At 43.4% G+C, this 21,469-nt stretch overlaps 1 protein-coding gene across 1 annotated transcript in view; it reads left to right on the top strand.

Annotated features, from left to right (window-relative positions):
• Positions 1-627: 627 nt before the first annotated feature.
• Positions 628-21,469, top strand: part of LOC138210358 (polycomb group RING finger protein 3) — a 46,316-nt gene continuing 25,474 nt past the window's right edge. Inside the window, exon 1 of the mRNA XM_069169456.1 lies at positions 628-734. The gene's annotated coding sequence lies outside the window, so the exon portion shown is untranslated. The remainder of the gene's footprint in view (positions 735-21,469) is intronic.

Raw genomic sequence — 21,469 nt, forward strand, 5'->3', positions numbered from 1 at the left:
GTAAAGATAAGTACGCAGACAGATACAAAAAAAAAGACAAACATGCATACAATAAAAAATAATAGAATAAAAAGATTTTCTTTTAGAAAAAAATGTAAAAGAAATAAAAAAAAAACAACAATGTAAAATACAAACACAAGCAAAGCTATGCAGGCTAAACAAAATAAATAAATACACCTTGACCTATACAGTGAAATGTATATATTTTTTTAATCAATTATGAAATGTTGCACAAGCAAACAAACTAAAAAACAAACAAACAAACAAAAACAATTAAAAATGAGTAATCTGTTGTTGTTTTTTTTTTTTTTTTTTGAGGGGGGGGGGGGGCTGACGGTCTTGGAGCCACTTTGCCTGATCAATAATCCAACCTGGTAATTGATCTCTAAAACATCAGCACGTGACGTGATTGACATCTTATTAAACTCTTATAAACGGCGTCTTATCCGAAAATTAATACATAACGACACTCGGCGGATCAATTCTATATAAATTAGTTGCCCTCGTTCACCCCCCCTCCACCCCCACCCCCACCACCCCTCCTCCTCCCCGCTTCCCCTCCACCTCCACCACCTCCGGCTTCGCTCGCTCTGCGCATGCGCCCCGCTGCTCCAGGAGCGCTGTTTCGGCCTGTTCCGCGGCCGCTCGGTCATTTTCGCCTCTTTGTTTTACTGATAGTGGATTTAACTCGGATTCAGCCCAACATCCAGCGGACCGTGCTGCTCCCGATACAGGTTAGTTTCGCCCAACTCCACTCGCCCACCCGCACGTCCCCGTCCTCGGCGGCTCGGCGGCCGGTTTACGGTCCCGGTTCGCTCTCTCTTCCCCCCCCCCCCCACCCCGTCCTCCTCCTCCACCTCCTCCTCCTCCTCATTTTTTCGCATGTCTCTTTCCGCCTGGTGCTACGGGGCATGCTATGCGTGTTGTTGTATGTGTCCGTGCGGCGGTGTATGGCGGCGCCGGGCCCTGCAGTCGCGCACCCGGGGATGTGTGCGTGCGTGCGGGGGGTGTTTTTGAAGGGGAAAAGTGGGGCTGTGAAAGGCGGCTTTAACGCCCGCCGTGGATGCACACGGTCCCGGCAGTACCGGAGAGGAGGCTCTGCCCGCCGCCTCTCCGCCTGTCTCGTCATGTTTTAAATGCTGTTGCTCCTCTGAACCAAACACCAGGTTCCCTGTTTCCCATTGAGCTGGAATGTTCTTGAAGAAAAGAGCTCATGGTCCACCATTAGGCTAACCTCCTTCCTCCTGCCGTCCAAAGTTCAGTGTGTGTGTGTGTGTATATATATGTGTATGTGTGTGTGTGTGTGTGGAGGATCTGCATGAGGTTTGGATTAAATCAAGACACAAAGTTGGTGCATTTTTTTTTTCCCCTTCTGGGTGGATGTCGCCCCTTCGACAGACTGCTGCTGCAGCAGCAAACCCTGTGTGACATTGTATGGTGTATGGTGGTGGTGGTGGTGGTGGTGGGTGGGGGGGGGGGGGGGGGGTGAAGCATGCAGAAAAGCAGCCAACAAGTCTGTGCAGTTTTTTTTTTTTTTTTTTTAAATTTTATTTTTATTATTAGTGGGGGAGATACAGCTACATAATAATAATAAATAATAATAAAAAAAGAAATAAAATCACCTTCACATAAACACAGCAGGACAAAAATCAGGCTTCAGATTCCCCTTTAACTTTTCCACTTCAGGGACCCTGCAGCCTCTCAGCTGCTCTGCGGGGTGACTTGTAGGTCAAAAAGATGTTGATGTCTTGTTATTTATTTATCAAGCGTGGTCTTAATTACAATTATAGGACACGTCTGTTGTCTTAACGAAGCTGTTATTGTCCTCAGCTGGAATATGATCTCTGCATTCGGATGTTTTTGAGCAGGCAAGAAGTAGCTGCTCGTGTTTCATCTTCGTCCGCCGCAGCGGGAAGGTTTCTCTCTTTCTTTCTTGTTTTATTTATTTATTGTTTTTTTGGACATCTTGAGGTTTTACAGCAGGATTTCTGTCAGTTTTCGAAGGCCGTCTCGGTCCAACTCAGGCAAGCGAGAGCCTGAGAACTGAGAGTCGACTTTTAAATGGAACCGGATACATCTCGTAGTTCAAAACTTTTGAAATGAAAATAATATTTGCATATCTAGAGATTGTGGTTTGGTTATTTTTTTTGGTGGGAGAAAGGAGAAAGATTAGAGGTCATTTTAAGCACTTTAAAGATGCGATTTCATCGTCTTCAACGGAAGAACCAAGTTACAAAAAGGAAAAAACAACAACAACTTACTGGGGATGTTTTTAAAGTTGAATTTCCTCAAAAAAATACCAAATTCTGTCACATCTCCTTATATTTGAAGAAAAACGGGGGTTTTTACGACTCAAACTAGAAATGAACTGAAGATGACGAAGAGCTTAGTTGCAGCTTCAGTCAAATATTGTCTTTATATTTCTGTTTTAACAGCTGTAACACAGATTTCTGCACATATTTTTGATCTGCGCGTCATTCAAATCAATGCATATATGTGCTAAAAAATAAATAAATCACAGACTTTAATATTGATCATCATCTTAGCGCTGGATTCAAGTCAGTGTAGTTACGCCGACATTTAAAGCTGCACGCCGGCAGCAGTGGACGTAAACGGAATAAAACGCGAGCCTGTTGCCTGCTGATGAATTAATCAGTGCTTTATTTACATTTTTCTTTAAGTACACGAACCGTCGTTTTCTTTTCTCCGCTTCTTCCGAGCTTCAGCCTCGAACCGGCGCCCGGCGAGCACGCTCCCTTCACGGCGTCGGAAAGAGGACGTGACGCCGGCGAGGGTCAGGTCTTCGTCTTCTGCGCTTTTTCTTTCTGGAGAATCGGCCTCCGACGCACCGGAGTGTAAATCTGAAAGTGAGACGATCCCCTTCGTCCTCTCACAGCGTCACCTTTTTTATTTATTTATTTATTTATTTATTTGTTTGAATGACCACCTGACTGACGGCTCCCGGACAGCTGAACGTCACTCGACCTGCACTTTGAAGGTCCGGCATGATACGTCTGTTGCGTAACACTTCGCATCAACTTTCACGTCAAGCTTTCTGCATGCCTTGCAGGGGACACCCCCCCCCCACCACCACCACCCCACCAAACCCTCCACCACACTCAAATTACCTGCAGCGTTTCTGTGCAGTCGACCTCTGACCTGAAGCTGAATTTAAAAAAAAGAAGCTTTTCTCACCTTTAAAGCAAGATCTTAAAGGAATATCACTCTTGACCTCTTTTACCCTCCCCCTCCGCCTCCCCCCTCCACCCTCCCACCAACATGCATCTCCACTCGCTCCGCTAAAAACAATGTTAATGGTCCCCGCGGGCAGGCTGATAAAACTGTCGGCCCCTGCAGGACGGGCGAGCAGGATGCGGCCTCTTAAAGGCGGCTTGATAATGAGAAAACTCAATAGCAGCTCAAAGCGCCAGAAGATGCATTTGTCTTTCTTTCTTGGACGGGAAATGATGTCGGGGCAGCTCCCTAAATGAGCCGCCGACAATCCATCGCTCGCAAATCAAGCCGTAGGAAGTAGCAGCGAAGCTGCAGCTGAAGTATCAAACGGTTTTTTTTTAATCCACATTCAGATAAAAGTTTGATTATTACCCTTTGGCTTAGTCCTCCTAATCCATCTAATAATAAAAGCCAAAGTGTATTATAGGTTATAATACACTTTGTAAAGGCTAAAAATCCATTGTTGCATCGATTTTTCGACATTAACGGATGAGGAGATGCGTTTTCGTGAGTGACGTGCGAGTATTTGGAAGGCGTCGGGTGCCGTACGATTTATTTATTTTATCCACCGTCTCGACGTTTTACTTGAATTGCCAATGCAACAAAAGAACTTGCACGTGACGCCTCCGTAGCCGGTCGGTACGATGCGACGGGAGCCGACGCTGCATTTGTTGCAGCAGAAGTTGAAGGCGGGTTTGAATTTTGTACCGGACGACTCAGCCTTTTTATTTTTTGTAGGTTTTGTTTTTGTTTCTACTTTCTACCTGAGCTTTTTCTGCTTCGTGGTGTGTCGACGCGGTGGTCCCATTGACATGAATGAGGGCCAGTCTTGATTGTGCTGGTTTTTTGTGGGTTTTTTTTGTGAATGGAGAGTCTGCCAGTTGGCAGGCTCGCTCTTTAGTGACAGGACGTACAATAGAGAGAACAAAATGTCTGTGGAAATAAATGGCAGAAAAAAAAAAAAAGAAGCTTTGAGAGAGTTAGCCGACGAGACAAAACGTCACAGCGTGTCCAGAACAGCTGATATTTAGCAAAGAGGAATTTCCACTTTCTGCTGTGACTGCGTTAAAATAAACTAAGAGTGTTAAAATAGAGTGAAACAAGCTGGCGGGGGCCATTTTTGAGTAGTTAGGAGATGTCTTGAGTGGAAAACAAAAAGTAATAGGGGAGAAAAAAAGTCCAACTTTTATTTTTAAAGTCTTAATGGTTTTTGTTACGGCGCTTTTATTTTGAAGGACGTACATTTCTAATGACACAGCGTGCGCGGAGTAGCCGTTTGCTGCCAGCGTTGCCGTGACAATAACGTCCTAAACCAACGTTGTCGCATCAGTAATTGGCTCTCATTCGAGAACTGTTAGCGATGGAGAAACGGAAATAACGAAACTTAAAAAATGAAACGCTTCGCGTGTAAAGAGAAATCTGTTGAGTACTTTCAAACGTTTTGGGTTTGTTGCCTTTTTTTTAAGAACTACCGGTTGAGAACAACAGCTTGAGAGAAGAGCATCTTTACATTCACCTGGTGGTTTCCTTAAAAAGAAAACCAAGTAGAAGCAAAATTCTCCAAAGAAGAGTGTTAAAATCCAAAAGTGATAAATTCACCTGAGGACTGAAGTGTAATGAAATTCTCCAGAACATAATTCAGAAGATGGACAGTGAAGTTTCCATCCCGGTCCGGTAGCGATGATTTATTTGTTGTTATTTTGGATCATGTCGATAGAGCCTCGCTGTGAATGTTTATCTTTTTTATTTTTGGGAGTCAGATCGGTTTACTCCGGCTCTCCAGATAAGATTTATGGCCTCGCTCGTGCCCCCCCCCGCTGATCGTATCTGTTTTATGTCAACATCTCAAACAACTGGATTTTCAACAGGTTGGCGTGAATTTAAAACGGTTTGCGTCGACATTAAAAACACTCGTACTCGATTCGGGAGGTTTTTCACATCCGGTGAACGGCTCTTTTTCTTGGTCCGCTTTTATTCTCCGGACGGGTTTGAGTGCGAGACGCCTTAAATGCGGATGACACGACCGCGTTTGTTCGGTTGTTGAACTTCATTTGTAAAAAAGTCATTCTCTTGTGTTTCGGGATGTAGCGCTGTGGCAGGCTGGTGAACGAGAGCTGGGCGGCTTCCAGGCTCGACTTGTTAGTTCATCCAATTAAATGAAGACAGGAAGACGGTGCACATTAGCTGTATGGATCCCGAAAGCGTCTCCTGGAAAGGTTTCCTCTTTTGGCTCTCAGGTGACGTGAGCTTCCCTCTCGTAGCCACGCTGGACGGTTCTCAGTTGCCGCTGATTTAGTTTTTTTTTTTTTTTTTTTTCTAAATTTGTGTCGACTCGTCGGTGAGTGATATTTTCGCTGTGCGACATGATGGATTTTGTTTTGAGATTCAGACGCTGTCGTACATACTAACGTGGTTATTGCGAGTAAAGTCTTTACAAAGTTTTGTTCACTCGCTAGTTTTGTAGTCGATATGTGATCGGAATCAATATTTGAGAGTTTCAAGTAAGTTTCGAGTAAACAAATAACGAACAATCAATCTTGATCCATTTTTTGTGACCACGGTCCACGTGGGACATTTTACAAGTGGAAAATGATTTCGAAAAGGTTTTGTTTCTTTAATGAGTTGAAACTATGGAGTTCAACAACAACACAAATTCACAGTTTGGTATGAATCTCTGTGACTCCAACAGCTGATCTATTATTGGATATATCGGTGAAGCTTCAGCAGTTAGAAGGCAAAGTCAACATACTGTCTTTAATGCCATCAACCAAACCAGCCTACTGCTGCTGAACAGATCAATCCACGCTTAGCACTTCTGTTATTTTATGTTTTATTGGCCGGTAGTTGGACATTAACCCACAGCTTGCTCTCCAGCTGTCAGTGCCGGCAACTTTACGATTTAACTGCCAAGCTGCCAAGTAAGAAATCAGCAAAATCAGCCGTCAGTATTATTGCGGCCTTTTATGTTCTCGACTTGTTCTTGATGCCTTGAAAGGGGAAAAAAAAAAAAAGGCAGCTAATCTAGTTCTGAACATGTGAGTTGTCAGCTTGATTAATTGGACCTCAAAAGTTCTTATAGGTCACGCAAACTTAAAATTAAAAGAGTTTTTACGTTCTGAAGACCAAACGAGTGAAATGTAGTGCGTTTATTTTGACGTAAACATCAAAGCGCTGCTGTCCTGCTTTTTCAGTTGATTTCACAGGGAACCAAACCAAAAAAATAAATAAAATAAGAGTTTAGAAAGTGAGAAAGAAACAATGCGAGTTTGGAAAAGCTTCTTCCACATGTCTGTCGTTTTCTGCAGTTAGATTTTTCTCCTCTTAAGCCAAACTGCAAACACACAATCTTAACAGCTCAGCTTTTATTTGGTGGTCTGTCAGCCGTTTGATAAAAACGGGGTCAAGGGTCGGCGAAGGTCTGACTTCTCCCCGACGTCCGTCAAGGAGCGACGCACGAGTGACAGCGCTGTTTAGCGTCTCCGTCACTGTAACGACCCCAGAAAGCCTTTTCGCAAATGAACGTCGGTGGGCCCAAATGAGGAATTAATTACTTGCTTGGCTCGTACTTTGGCCCCGGCTCGTACAGTAAAAGGGTAATAACTGTCATCTCTGGATCTGTGCACGTCGCTGCCTGCGGCCTGCAGCCCACAAGTTTGTGGTTAAAACTGGAAAAAAAGCAACGACAAGACTACAGCGCTGCGAGCCTGTTAACCAACAAACCCACGTCATGGCTCATTGCATCCTCCTTGTTGCAGCAAGCCTCCTCTGCACAGCAGACTGAATGATGCACTGGAGTGTTTTATTTTGAATCAAAACTAAAACTGGAATTTTTACTGTTAGTTTTGTCTACCAAAAAAAAAGAAATAGTTTGGTTGATAGATTGGTGATTTGTGAGTCTTATTTTCTTCCTGAGGAATTGCAGCGTTCCTTACAAAAACATCCATCCCTCTAATGCGGATAACAGATGAGGATTCATGGTTTTTCAGTGGATTTGGTTTCGTATGGAAAACCAGAAGTTGATTAATCGATCAGAACGTGTTGGTTCCAGCTTCGCAAAACATCTTGCTGCCTTTCTCTACTACATGTTTGTACATTTCGATTTTAAATTTGGAGAGTTTGAAGGCATCCATTTGTGCTTTGGGAAATAGTGATTGGTCTTTTCTTTTTTTTTTCCTCCACACCAGAGAGTCAGTCAGTCGTAAAAGCGATTAACACGTGAAAATAGTGATTTGCTTGCAAGCCTAGATGGGTTTGAATCGTGTCTTTTGTCTGCCTGCTGCCACTGTGACCGTTTAAAGTGAAGTGACCTGCGACGGCCTCTCAGTAAAGGTTAGTTGTGTGCAGGACCTTTTCCTTCCTCTCAGATCCTGTCAGCCGCGGGGTCTCCGGTGTCGTTATCCCGGCCGTCAGCGGGACCGAGACCTTCAGAAAGAGGTGCCTCTCTGACCCGAGGAGCTTTCTCTCAGCGGTGTGTGGTTTTTATCATGTGACAGGTGTAAAACCGGACTGACAGTCACTTTTTGCATCTCAGAAACGGGGGATTAAAAAAGGTCAGACGCTGTGTGATGTATTTTAGTATCAGGAATAGTATGTCGGAAATTTTCAGTCAATGAAAGTTTTACAGTTTGAATACCTGGTGAGTTTTTGTCTTGAGGAAAAACAAAATATCAACTGGTGCAGAGGAAGTGAGGTGTTAATGAAGAAGAGGGCCACCATGCTGAACACTTCAAATGGAAAAAGGTGTTTTTTTTGTGTGTATTTATTTGAATACATAAAGAAATGGCCCACCAAGCTGCTCACTTAAAAATGAAAAATAAACTTTATCCCCAGAAATTCGAGACGATGTTGTCGTTGAAGCTGAAACAATGAGCCCGAAATCATTTTCAAGCAAAAACATTCTCGTTTTGGTTTATAAAATCAAATAATTGGCTGTTTTTCCTCCATTTTAATGATCGTAAACGGAATATATTTTTGTTTTTGACTGTCAGTGGTAAAAGAAGACATTCAAAAGACGTCATCTTGGGCTCACAGGAATTTCGGTGGAGATTTTTTCACAATGTTTTTAAGAATGTTGTCAACTAAACCATTAGTCGAGAAAATAAACAGCAGATTCAGTGATAATAAAAATAATTGTTGGTTGTTTCTGGTTTTTATAGCTCAATTTCAGTTATAATAAATGGATTTATTCAATTTTTTTGAAGCTACTAATATCGACAGTTTAGCACTTTTGTCTGCTATAATATGGCTCCACTGGGTCGGACTTGGAGGGAGTTTGAATTGGATTAATTTCTGGCACAAAACGGGAATCGATTTACTTTAGAGCAGACGAGATCAATCGATTAGCAGAAACTTCTTCAGTCATTCTTGTAGCTGAAACTCAGATTTTGCCGTTTGCAGCAACTTGCGAGGATTTGCTGCTTTTTTATTTATGATGTTAGTAAATGAATTATCTGCGGGCTTTTTTTCTTTTTATCTTTCCGCATTTTATAGATAAAAAGATGAACTGAGAAGATGATCAGGAGGTTAATTGATGATGACAATGACCCCTACGGTTGTCGCTTTATTGCACTGTATTCCCCGGACACTATTCTTATTGAATGGATGCAGTTTTACATAACCGTGGGCTGCCATTACATCCAACCCCTGCTACTGTAAAAAAAACAAAAAAGGGAAATTAAGGGCAACATCCTCTTTACGACCGGAAATAGAGGCCTTGAGGGAAATGTGAACGTAATTTGAAGAGCATAAACCGCTGCGTGCGGACGATATGGCTCAAAGCGCTCGAGGTTATCGATTCCCGGTTCAGCAATGAAAGCAGGAAACAGAGCGAGCACCGTCGAACTTCATGACGCGCTACCGTTCATGTGGCTTTAACCTAAGCAGACACCGGTGGAGCTGCTAAAGCTGCAGAAATTTGCAGGTGAGTGTGGTTTCACTGGGTGGAGCTGTGAATACGAAGCGGGGCGATTGAGGAGAGAAAATACTGACACTCCTTGGGTAAATAAAGGTTTAAAATATATCGCAGGAGTTTGTTTTTTTTTGCCAGGATAAGTGTCAGTTAGGAGACTCCTGCACTCCGTCTGCACCGAGTGTGTTAAAGAAGTGGCAGCTCTGACGAGGGCCTGTAGACAGACACAGGAGAGGACAGCTGGTGAGTGAATTCAAACACTTTTAAGATTTCAGCACTGAATCTTATTTCATTCCAACCAGTTGAACATTTAATTAGGGGAAAAATGTCTATCACAATAAAGCTGTTTTTTTATGTGTTGGTATAGAGAAGACGTCTCTTGCATCCTGTAAATTACCGAGCTGCACGATTCTGGAAAGAAATGACAATCGCAATTTTCTTTGATTAGAATTGATTTTCTTTCACTTGTGTTTTTTCTTTTAAATGTAGGATAAATAGTAATTGCACTCATCTACCAGATACAGAGTGAAACTCAAAAAAAAAATATTGCAAGATGGGCCTCAGAAATCAAATGGTGTTATCAGCACATATTATATTCGACTTTGACACTTTTTTTTTTAACACCCCACATTAATTTTATGGCATTCATTTTATTTATTTTTTTCAGCACAACTATCTGACAGTTATGCCTAAAAACACCTAAAGTTACTGAGGCAAATAAAACGGTGATGACTCTTAAATGTTCGTGAATAAAAGTCAGTTGTTGTGCGGAGAAAGTAGGAACGATTGATAAAATGTGTCAGAATCCAGGTTGTGATTTGAATACCATTCATCGTGCAGCCCAACCACGGTCGTTAACCGAGTGTGGGAGTTAATACTGTTGGAGAGTTTTTCGGTGTATCCGGTGATGCAGTCACAGCTTGAACTTCTAGCGACAGATTACCTCCTCTTCCCTCTGTGGCGATAGTTAAGCTAAACTGCCGCTACCGTACGGCAGCTTAACTTTTGACATTTCATACGCGTATCCAGCATTAAGTCACAAAGTTGTGGCTTTTCCTTTTTATTCAAACTATACCGACACGCTTTTTTTTTTTTGTTCTTTTTTTTCTTTTTTTAATACGATAAAAGCTAATCCTTTCATCTTGTCCATCAGACAAACGCTTGTTTCAGCTCTAATCATGCTTTTATAAAGATTATTTTTAGCTTAACAGAGGGTTGGGCGGATGGGAGGGAGGGTTGGGGGGGGGGGGAGGGGCGGGGGTTTAGCCTCAGGACACCGCGACAGAAAGAGAACGAAAATCTTAACTTGTGGCAGACAGCCAATTGAAGTGAGTCAAGATTTACCCGACGGTTCGGAGGCAGCCGGCTAATACCGTCTGGGTTACCGGCTCAGCCGCGACCGGCGTCGTAACATCGACGTCTCTGCTCGTCATGAATGAAATCTGTATTTGATGTGACGCCGTGTTTGTTTCTGTGATGCAGCTGCACAACGTCTCCCCAGACTTCGCCCTGATGAGGCTCGTTCGTTTCTACTTTTCCTCGCTCGTTTAAATCTTTGCAGTGGGGACACGCCGCCCTGCAAAGCGGAAGTGATTAATCCATCAATCACCTGCTGTGCTGAGTCAGACAGATCCTGATGTGTCTTTTTTTATTATTATTATTTTTTTTTTAACCAGTTGATGAAATAACAACCGAGTCACTTTTTGAAATACACGGCCAATTCATGTTAAATCTAGACCAAGAGGGTAAAAAAAAAATCTGCAGCATCACAGCGGTAAGTTAACATCGAGGTTGTGGAGGTGGGGTGGGGGGGCACACGCACTAACCGTCCTCCGATAGCCTTTTACTTAATCCACTCATCACAAGTGGCCGTCCAGAGGTCAACGACGTAGCTTACTTCAGGTTCATTTATATTTTTCCAGCTGCTTTCTTTCTTTAGTTGCTGCTTTGCCACACAAAGGCTTTTAATGATCATTTTGCCGCGCTGCATGGAAATACACTCGCAGTACATTGTTATCTTGACATCTCAGCTCGTACAGCTTGTTATGCCCTTGTACTTTGAGCAAAACCTGAGTTTCAATCGGTTCTTCCCGCGAGTGGAATCATTTTTTCCAGCTGCTTCGCTTGTTATCTCCGTGTTTTCCTTCATTCCGCAGTCAGCTCCGCTCATTACTCGTATTTCACGACTTAATTAAAGCCGACTCTTTATTGGTATCGGTGCAGTTTATCAGCCAATTTGGCCGCCGAGTAAAAAACGATTGTGAAGGTCCAACAGGGATGTTGATCTGTCAGATTTCTCGGGTGGGGTGGGGGTGGTAAACGATTGGGACGTTTTTCCTCACAGACAGAACGGTGTCTGCATCTCAAGTCGGACAAACAGGGCAGTTAAGTTCAGCCGAGGTTTTCAGCGTTTGCAGTTAGGAGGGACTGCAGCTGGTAGGTGTGGTCCATGCTGTTATCAAGAGCCCAGCGGAGCAGTGAAGCGAAACGATCAACACGTTGACCTTTTCAACTGGTAGAAATTAAGCCTTAATAATCTCATATTTACATGTGAAAACTGTCAGAAATCTGTGTTTTCTCGGCCGGTAGCAGCTTTATAAGAGCTGCATCTTGTGCTGTGGAAACACTCGAGATGTGTTTCAGCTTTCCAAAAAACAAAACAAAAAAAACAAGGCTGTCTCTTAGGATGTGATGCATTTTTATGTTTCCACTGACAGCCCCTGTTTGTTTGGAAAAAAAATTGGAGGAGTCACAGAAAACAATAGAAAATTCAACCAATAAAACAGTTAAACTGACAGGTGATATTGTTGGAGGGCGTCGCAGGAGCATCACGGCTAAATTTAACACTTTTTATCTTCTTTTTTTTTTTTTTAACATACTAAGAAAGAAGTAAACTGGAAAAAGTTATTATTGGAAACCTTCTCTGTCTATAAGAACAAGACGAATACTGCCTGAAACTCGAGTACACGTTTTTTTGGCAGCAGAAAAAAAGCTGCAAAAACACATCAGACAGACAATCAATCACTTTTATGAAGTTTGAATTTCTGCCAATTTACAAGCAGCAACATTAGGATTCATTTACAGTCGTGTTTATGTCCAGCTGATGGAGATAAGTGTGATATTCAACCCCTGCTTTGATCAGTTTTCCCGGCCCGCACCAACTGAGTTCAGACAGTCGTTCACTTTGTTGCCAGACAGGTAGAATAAAGCGTAACGTTGTTGGTGTAAACATAGTTCATAACGCTCCCACTTGCCTTTATATTACAGCTGTGGTTTGTATTTTTCATATCGTGTCCTGTCCCTTTAAACACATTAGCAGCTGCCTTAAGGGAAAGATGCTCCTACCGCTCTTCCCAGTTCAACCTGTACTTCGGTCGTAGTTATAACATCGTACAGGTTTTCTATATTAACGCATATGTACTTTCGGGAGCTTAAACATGGACAACTGTAGTTTTGCACCCTCGTTATCTCTTTTCTGCAAGCGACGGCATGCGAGCTACATTGTTAGCTTTTTTATTTTTATTTATCGTTGTAGTACCGCTCATTCGTCCAGTGACTGCACTGTCATCGCCAATAGAAACTAACTCAACTGATTCAATCTGCGGTGACTTAAATAACACAAACGCAAGATCACACTTGTTGCATTGGCCAAAAAACAACAACAATCAAAACAATGAGCCGAAAGACGCTTTTTGGGATTGCGAAGTCCTGTGATGATTATTTGTGGATTTATCACGACATTATTGCAATTTTGACCCACTGGTTTTGTTATGTAAAAGTGTTGCTTTAGCGCAGCTTTAATTATATTAAAAAAAAACAGAAACAAACTTCCAAACAACTGGACAGGTAATCCAGTCGTGTAAGGTGACATCCCACACTGTAACTTTCACGACTCAGCGTATTTTTTTTTGTGGCGAAAACTCAGGCGTGAACATCATGTTTCAGCAGATTTCTTCAGAGCCTCATCTCTTTGTCTTCCTGCCAGCGTGTCCCTCAGCCTCTGGATATTAAGACTGTTTACTCTCTGATATCTTCTCCACATGGACCCGTGCGCGCTCCACCACGGCGCCTTTGTTTTTTTTCCGACGTCTCCGAGGAGCTGGATAACGAGGCCCCGTTCGGCGATGCTAATGGCGCATGCCATTTAGTGGAAACGTTTGTCCAAAGCTCCTTATAGTGTCATGAGTGTGTGTGTGTGTGTGTGTGTCGTTTTTTGTACGAACCCGGTCAGTGTTTCAGCTGTAATCTACCCAATCCTCCTCCCCCTCCCTCCTCCTCCCCCTTCAGGATCGATTTAGCTCATCCCAGTTTGAGCCACACATGACTACAGCTGATCTATGTGATTAAACCCACCACCGGTCCACACACAGTCAGTCGTATGTTTTTCCTCCTCGCGAGTCTTTCGCGACGTGTTTTTCGACCCGTTCCCGGCGTGTTTTTGTCACAAGAGATAAAAGTGTCACAAAATTGGCTTTGCTCTGTGGCTGTTTTAATCTCCGTAGGAAGCGTGTAAGCTTCCTTCCAGTAAACAAACAAGCAGCTCAACGTAGCGGTTGTTTCCGCTGGCTCTCATCGGAGGGACATCGGCTCCTGCGATCGATAGCGGGATCGCTCCGACCTTCTCGGAGCGCAGGGAGCAGGAGAGAAAAGCCAAAACCTTTGCGAGGAAGTCTTTCAAACTTCTTAGCTGAGGAAAACGGAGCATCGAGCAGGCGTCCAAATTTGTGCACGACCTCGCTGACGTCAAAGAAAATAACCACCTGTTGGGTTTCCTGAAGCGTCTCAAAGGGTCTCCGTGTCTTAGTTGTGAGAATTTTGACGGTTCGGATGGACGAAGTCAGAAATCGCAACCAAATACCCGGATATTGATATTGTGAGAATATTGTAGTGCTTTCACAAAATATTTACTCACTGAGAGTTTTGATAAATAATCATCAGTAATGTGGATATAATGACTAAGTGGGCAACTGATAGAACAGCTACAACAGTCCGGTCAGATCAGAAAATGACATTTACTTGACTGTAGAGCATTTTCCTCTAAATTTGTGGGATACTTGGGTGCGTGTATTTGGTGTATGGGGGTCCTCAGGCAACGAAAATGCTCAATTTTTCAATTAAAAATATGCAATTTCACATCATTTTGGACCATAATTACGACCATATGACCACAGTATGACCAGTACTTGTGAAATTTTTTAAAAAGAAATTTAAGAGTCCACTGTGGAACTACTAAGTGGTGCCTTTATAATTCTGTCCTTTATAATCCAAGCGAGGAATTGTTTTACTGATAAAACGATCACCAAAGTGATCGATAATTATTAAAAGCAGCCCTTTAGGATTGATTCTGCATCACACCTCGTCTTTATCCGGAAAATCCTCCAACCGTATCTACAAAAATTCCACATTTCCTGAAGAAAAGGCACATCAACCTTTTAAAGAACGCGAGTTGTCGTTCCGGTGCTTTAACTGCCGGACTCGTCGGTGTGATCAGACTTGTGAATACCAACCTCTCGCTGCGACGCCTCTGGGAAAGACTCATCGGCCGAATCTCAGCGCTTGCTCTGACTCAAGAAGTCAAAAATAAAAAGAGGAGGAAGTATTTCACCCTCGCAGATCTGCGTCAGAGCAAACGTTCGGGCATAACGCGTCGCCCGCCGTCTGACCTTCGACCTCCTCGGATGCAGATCCTTCTTTAAGTCGCTTTAGGATTAAATCAAATACCAAAAAAAATGACGTTCCAGTAGTTTCTCTTTTTCCGAGTCTTATTTCTCTCCCCGCGTTTTTTTGTCTGACCTGTGAGGCAAATTACACATTAGCTCCACTGACTCCACCACCCGGCCCTCACAACCTCAACTCAAAGCTCAATTATTCAAGTGTTGCTGCTTCTTGGCAGGCGCGCCCGGCCCTCCTGGCCTGCTGCAGTCTGCTTCTCTTTGGATCGCGTCTATTGTCTGACTGATTTCCCCAGGCACCCCGAGTCCTGGCTGCAGGATTGAGGGCCATCAAACAGAATTAAGAGGAGACAATAACTGTGTGTGTGACGGTGGACGCGTGTGAATACTCAGGCAGGACTGCATTTCCATTTTTGCAGGTTTTCTTTTTCTTTTTCTTTTTTTTTTGTGGTGTGGATTCTGTCAAAGTCGGTGTGTGTGGCCTAGGAGTGTGTGTGTGTGTGTGTGTGTGTGTGTGTGTTTTGAAGTGAAGCCAAAGCCTCCACAACAAGCAGAGGCCTCTCCTCCTGGCTCCGTCCAACTGATGCAGGCCTTCAGTGTCCGTCGCTCCAGCTGGCTGCCAATTTATACCGAGGCCAAACACTCCAATACCCACCGGCAGACCAACAGGGGCTCTTTGTGATGCCAGAGTGTGTGTGTGTGTGTGTGTGTGTGTGTGTGTGTGTGTGTGTGTGTGTGTGTGTGTCTCGGTGTGTACTTATCAGCTACTCCGGCAGTTGTTCGAAAGCTCACGATTGACTGCGAACGTTGTTAATCTTAAGACCCAGTTGCGTTGCTTAAAGGCGTGATTTACGTCACGCCCGCCGCTCAGAGTGGACGAAAGCCTCCGAAGCCGCCGTGCGTCTCGTCGCAGCAATAAATGAAACGCTTCCCATACGATACGAGCGCTTCGACGCGTAAACAACGCGGAGAGAGACAAACACGATGTGGCTTGAAGCTGCGCGCTTATCATCCCGTGAGGAACCACCAGCAGCTACAGGTGTGGTCGAGGTCCGACGGCAGAGACGAGCGATTATTGGTTCGAAGATAACAAAGATGGGGCCGAGTAGGTGTCCAACTGGTTTTGGTATTTCGGTGAACACGATCGCAGTCGTGAAGGAGAAATAGCTCATTTAGAAGTTGCAGGTCGAGGTTAGATGTGAAGAAAAAGGTCATTAAAAATCAAATACGGGCCATCAGGATTTAAACACTGGACATTATCATAACCTCCTCGCTGTTGAGATTCGTGGGATACAGGGCGTCACACTAAACTGCATAAAAGGAGGCGACTGGCATGAGCTCACTGCATCTTTAGAAAAAATAGGACTTTTACATGAGTAATGTCAAATGTTTTAATGCGCTAAAAAAGAAAAATTTGCTAGCCGTAGGGATCTCCATCCGAAGATACTACTCGGACATACCGAAGCTAAAATAAACCAGAGTTATCCTTTAGATTCTCCTGTGGACTGTTCTCGCATAATCTTTACTTGTAAATCATATGTTTGTTTGTTTTTTTGCACGTTTTTCAGGTTGCTTGTATGTCGTAGGACTTGGGAGGGTTTCCTAATCTGCTTTTGCTTCTCAATATCTTTTGCGTTCCCCTTAAAGCACACGGACAGTTGGTTGTTGTCGGTCGTGTCCCACGCAAGATCGTACAGAAAGATCTGGACGTGATGTAGTATCGAGCAGCAGCTGAGGACCGCCCACTCACACTGTGGCCACAGCCAGCGGGGTCTGGTACACTGTACGGTACAAGCCTGGTCTGTCTGCGGATCAGAGGGAATAGAAAAGTAGTAGAGAAAATATCGCCGACTGCGACCCCTTCGGGGGCTTCGGACCGTCGAGTTTCCAACTGATTACATTCAGCTCCCATTTGTTAATATTTGTGGAGTAGGAATGAAAGATTAAGTCGTAAATGTCCAAAACATAAACTGTATGTAAAAGTGGACGTAGCTTTCGAGTCAAGAAAAAAAAAAGGAAGTCCTTGAACTGCAATACCACTCAGGGCCACTAGGTCGTTAGATCCAACCCCCCCGGCTCCATAGACTCCAAGTCAACCTCTCTCATGAAATAAAAAGTCAATAACTTCTTTTTCCACGAGTCATTATGGTGTCACTCGATAAAGTCTATCTGAAAATAATCTCCTCATTAATTAGATATTGTTTGGGGGCGTTTCTGTTTGATTGACAGGCCTGCGGTGCAGTCAGGTTTCCGGTATCGGTGGGCGGGACGTAGTGGCTCCAAAATAAGAAAAAGCAGAACTGCAGTTCACAAATGAAAAGGTGAAATTGCTGCTTGATTAAGCTTTTATTTTTTTTAAATTTTATTTATTGAGTTAAGAATGAAAGATGAACTCGTTGTAACAGAGTTTAAAAAAAAAAAAAAAAAGTCCAACATGTGTTTCCTGTCACAGGAACAACTTTTTCTTGCACTTATAGCGATTCACTTTTCACTGTACATTGATTTCCTGCAGCCAATTAGGAAAAGCAAGCATTGATAACAACCCAAATCCAATGCTGCTGCTTCTCGATTGCCGAACAGCTGTTCCTGCAGGTAAACCGCTGTGTTTAGGTTTTGTGGTCACAAAGACCTCACAGCAATCAGTGCTCACGGAGTCAGTCTGACTTTGTGTACCGTCGGCTTTCTAAAGTTGTCATTGAACAGAGCAGCTTCTTCATCGTGTAGCAGTAAATATTTATGAGCATCGCAGCTCTCCTCTGCGTTTGTTCCCCAAATTATTCATGCAGCGCCAGATCAAATAGATTTGGCGGCATTATTTTCTCGGAGGGCGCCGCCTTTCAGTCCGCAACCAGGACCTGAACTACGGTGAAACGTCATTCGATCGCTCCTCTCAGGGGTCGAGGAGGTCGACGAACCTTTCACCCTCACGGAAAGTCGGATCTCTGAAACCATCAGATTTCACCTGCGCTGCTGTTTTCTGCCCTTCGGAGAGGCGGCCGGACTCGGCTCCGCTTTCAAAGTGTTACCCAACAGCGGCAAAACTGAAATCAGCCCTCGAAAAATGTTTTTCATTTCAGGCATTTTAGCTGATCCTCTTATCGAGGGTGACTTTTTCCTTTTCTTTTACCTTCGTTTCCATTTCATTCATTTACAAGCAACCGTTACGACGGAGTGGATTTGAACCACCGCCCGTTTTTTGATGCGACCTCGTGAGTAATTGTGTGGAAGAGACGACTGGAAAGAAATTTCCTTTCAAGTGTATTTAAAAGAAATACTTTGGCATCAATTTCGTCAGGTCAAACTGATTATTGTGAGTCACTTGCAACGTTTTGGCAGCTTTTCTAAGTGGAGAAACTTTGATTTACTGAGACTTTATGTTGTAACTTTCACCTGTATTTCTTCTCTGATGATTGATGAATAAAGTCTGGTGAATATCGGCCACAAGTATTTAAATACCAAAGACTGTAGGTGAAAAGTTTTTAACCTACAGTTGCCACAATATGAAGGTTTTTGAGGAAGTAAACAGGAAGTATTATGTTGTCAGTTTGTTAGGCTGTGGGTTACCGTTTTTAGCCTGGACCTTTTTTTTAATTTTTAATTTATTTTACATTCTCTCACATTGGCACCATTTAAAGTATGTTAAATTAGCTTTTAGTGGCTCCTATTTGGAGAGTACTTATTGGCTACTGAAGAGAATTTCAAAAATGTGATGATACTCAGCCAATCTCTGAAGTTGTCTATAATTTCGAAGCAGATTTATGAACATGCCCCCCCCCCCCCCCCCCCCCCCCCCCCACCATCTCTCTGAAGTCGGGAAAAGGTGTTTTATCTATCCGGCCGTTCATCGTGCAGTTTGAAAACTCTATAAAGTCCAGGATGGCGGTTTCCCGTCATGTCTGCATGCGACAAGACGAGTTGCGAACACTTTAAAATTGGTCGGTCAAAGTAACCAAAGATTTCACAAGAGAAAAGCTGCAAGCGGCAACTTGTGCAGCCGCTGGCGATGAGACACGCATTAAAACTTGTTCTTTATTTTTCTTTTCTTTTCTTTTCTTTTTTTTTTTTTTTAAAGCCATTAGAGGACCTACATCATAGGATACTACCAGCGTTTATCTACAGTCTGTGTATTTAGGCTCGACGTCTCTACAGTTGGTCGTCATCGGCCGTGTTGCTTTTAATTGCCCAAACTGTGACCCAGAAACAGGAAGAAGTAGGTCAGCTGTGATCAACCTCCTGCGGTCGATTAGAAACCAGAGTGACTGGTTTCGGTTTGTGAATGCCGGTGTGAACGTGAGGTCGTTGTGGCAAACGGGTTTCAGTGGGAGGACGCTTGACAACGGCGACGATGATGATGACGATGACGAAGAGCTCGCAGTCTGACCGTGAATCACTACATCGTGACACCGAGGTCGTCGCAGTGGGAGCGCATCCTCGTAGTTTTACTTTCAACTCACGTTCCTGCTCAGCGTCACTTTCTCGAAGCGCTGAGTGGGATTAATGAAAAGTGATGTTTGAATTGTCCTGCTTATTGTGGCGTTACAATAACTGACACATCTTTTTTGTTTCGTCAGACTGACAGATAACTTTATTCTTTTTTTTTTTTTTTTTTTTTAGGAAGCAGCTTCTCAAATATGCATATTTGCTGGTTTCATTCGTTTTCAAATTGAATATTCTTCAGATTTTGGGCTGATTGATGGACAGTCGCAGGAGGAGACACTTTCCACAGTTTTCTGACTAAATAATTAATCAAACAGTCAAGACAATAATCAATAAAATGAATCGATAAACGGAATGGGTCACGATTTTCAAATAGTCGTTAAAATATATATATATATATATATATATATATATATATATATATATATATTAAAAAAAAATCGATCAGTAAATGTGACTGGTTCTTTTCTGACTTGCCCTGTTTTTATGTTGAGGTGCAGTCAAACTCCAGTTAAATCCAGCAAATCATCAGTCTGCCACAGCTGAGCACGACATCAGAAGAATTAATTAATCCATAATCAAGTAGTTCAGAGAGAATTTCAACTAACATTTTTGCTTGAAATGCCCTAACCCTCTTTGCCTCAGCCGGTGTTTTGTTTAGTCTTCGACGACGTGAGTGTGAAAAATAATCGCATGAACCTTGATGATTCGAGAGACGACAAACGTCCCCCCCTGACTAAATAATGACGCGGCTGTTATCCGCCTGCTTTTCTGCTCTGAACTCGACTTTTGGTATTTTTGGGTAAATTCGTGAATGTTTTTTTTTCCTTCACTGGCCAGCTGACAGCTGAGACAAAGCAGTTGGAACAAGCAGAGAGACTGACGCATGCTTTTTTTTTTGGTTTTCTTTTGTAAAAGCCTCTTTCTGGAAACGAACCTAATAGCTGCAATTACATTTTATGCATCTCACCCACTTGGCCTCCAGGACGCCACGAACAACCGCCTGTAAACATCGATAGCGGCGTCTGCAGCGCGATGCTGAAAGCGCTGCTCTCTGGATGGAGGCTGCAGCCGGTATCCTCAGACGACCCTGAATGCAGCAGCCCTCAATTCAGCAGCAGTGGACTGAAATAAACTCAGCTGTGGTTTGTTGTGTCTCATACTTTATATATTTATATATATATGTATATATATATAAAAAAAAAAATCCCCCTCCAGTCATGCAGCGGTGGTTGAAGAGCACTATCAGTGCAGAGGACAGAGGCTGAACTAATTTCAAAGCCGGAGCGTATTTTTTTTTTTGAAGCTATCCAAATTATTTATCAATAATGAGAACAGAGCCTGAAATCAGGCGGCAGAATTTGGGGGTGAAGTTTACTTTCTTTTTTATTCCTCCCCGAGTGGACGGCCCACTTTTTAGTTTAGAGTCGTACCTGTGATCGAACCTTTTCACAAACAGCTGCTCGTTAGGAGAGTTCGAGCTCTCCGTCTCGCCGATCGCGTCGTGAATTTAAACTCTCCTCTTCGTTTTTCGTGATGCTTTCTACCTCGTTTTTTGTTCCACATTTGCCTCCTGATTTGTGTTGACATGTTGAGGGTTCTTCAGGCCTAAATAATGTGCCTTGATGTCAACATCTGTCCTCTGATATCCAAAAACCCTCCCAACTGTTTTTTTTTAAGGCGTACACACACACACACACACACACACAAAAGTTTGAAACATTTATCGAGCATAGTTTGGTGTGAATGTGACCTCGACTTAACCCCACCGACGCTCACGATATGGAGCGTTACATCACAGAGGAGTCGCCGGGTGTCATGTGATGATAACATCTGTGTGAAGTGAGCGCAGCGGTGGCGGCTCTCCAACAGGCAGCAGTTACACTGTGTGTGTGTGTGTGTGTGTGTGTGTGTGTGTGTGTGTGTGTGTGTGTCCTCGCCACATTTCATCTCCGCCGGCTAATTTCACGGTCTGACGGGCAGACGGAGGCAGGCTGGCAGACTCACCTTTGTCACCACACACTTTGAAGGCAGTTTGTTTTTATCGTGTGTGTGTGTGTGTGTGTGTGTGTGTGTGTGTGTGTGTGTGTGTGTGTGTGAGAGAGTAAAGAGCGGTGGGTGTTCGCCTGGCGTTCCCTCTCCCGTCGTGATTCGAGTGGTCGGACTCCTACAATTAAGCAGTGAATCACGCAAAGTGACGGCACGACCGGGCTGGGAG

The sequence above is a fragment of the Embiotoca jacksoni genome, unplaced genomic scaffold (assembly GCF_022577435.1).
Source record: "Embiotoca jacksoni isolate LCO1_2020_lvr unplaced genomic scaffold, fEmbJac1.0.p SCAF_45, whole genome shotgun sequence".
NCBI lineage: Eukaryota > Metazoa > Chordata > Actinopteri > Embiotocidae > Embiotoca > Embiotoca jacksoni.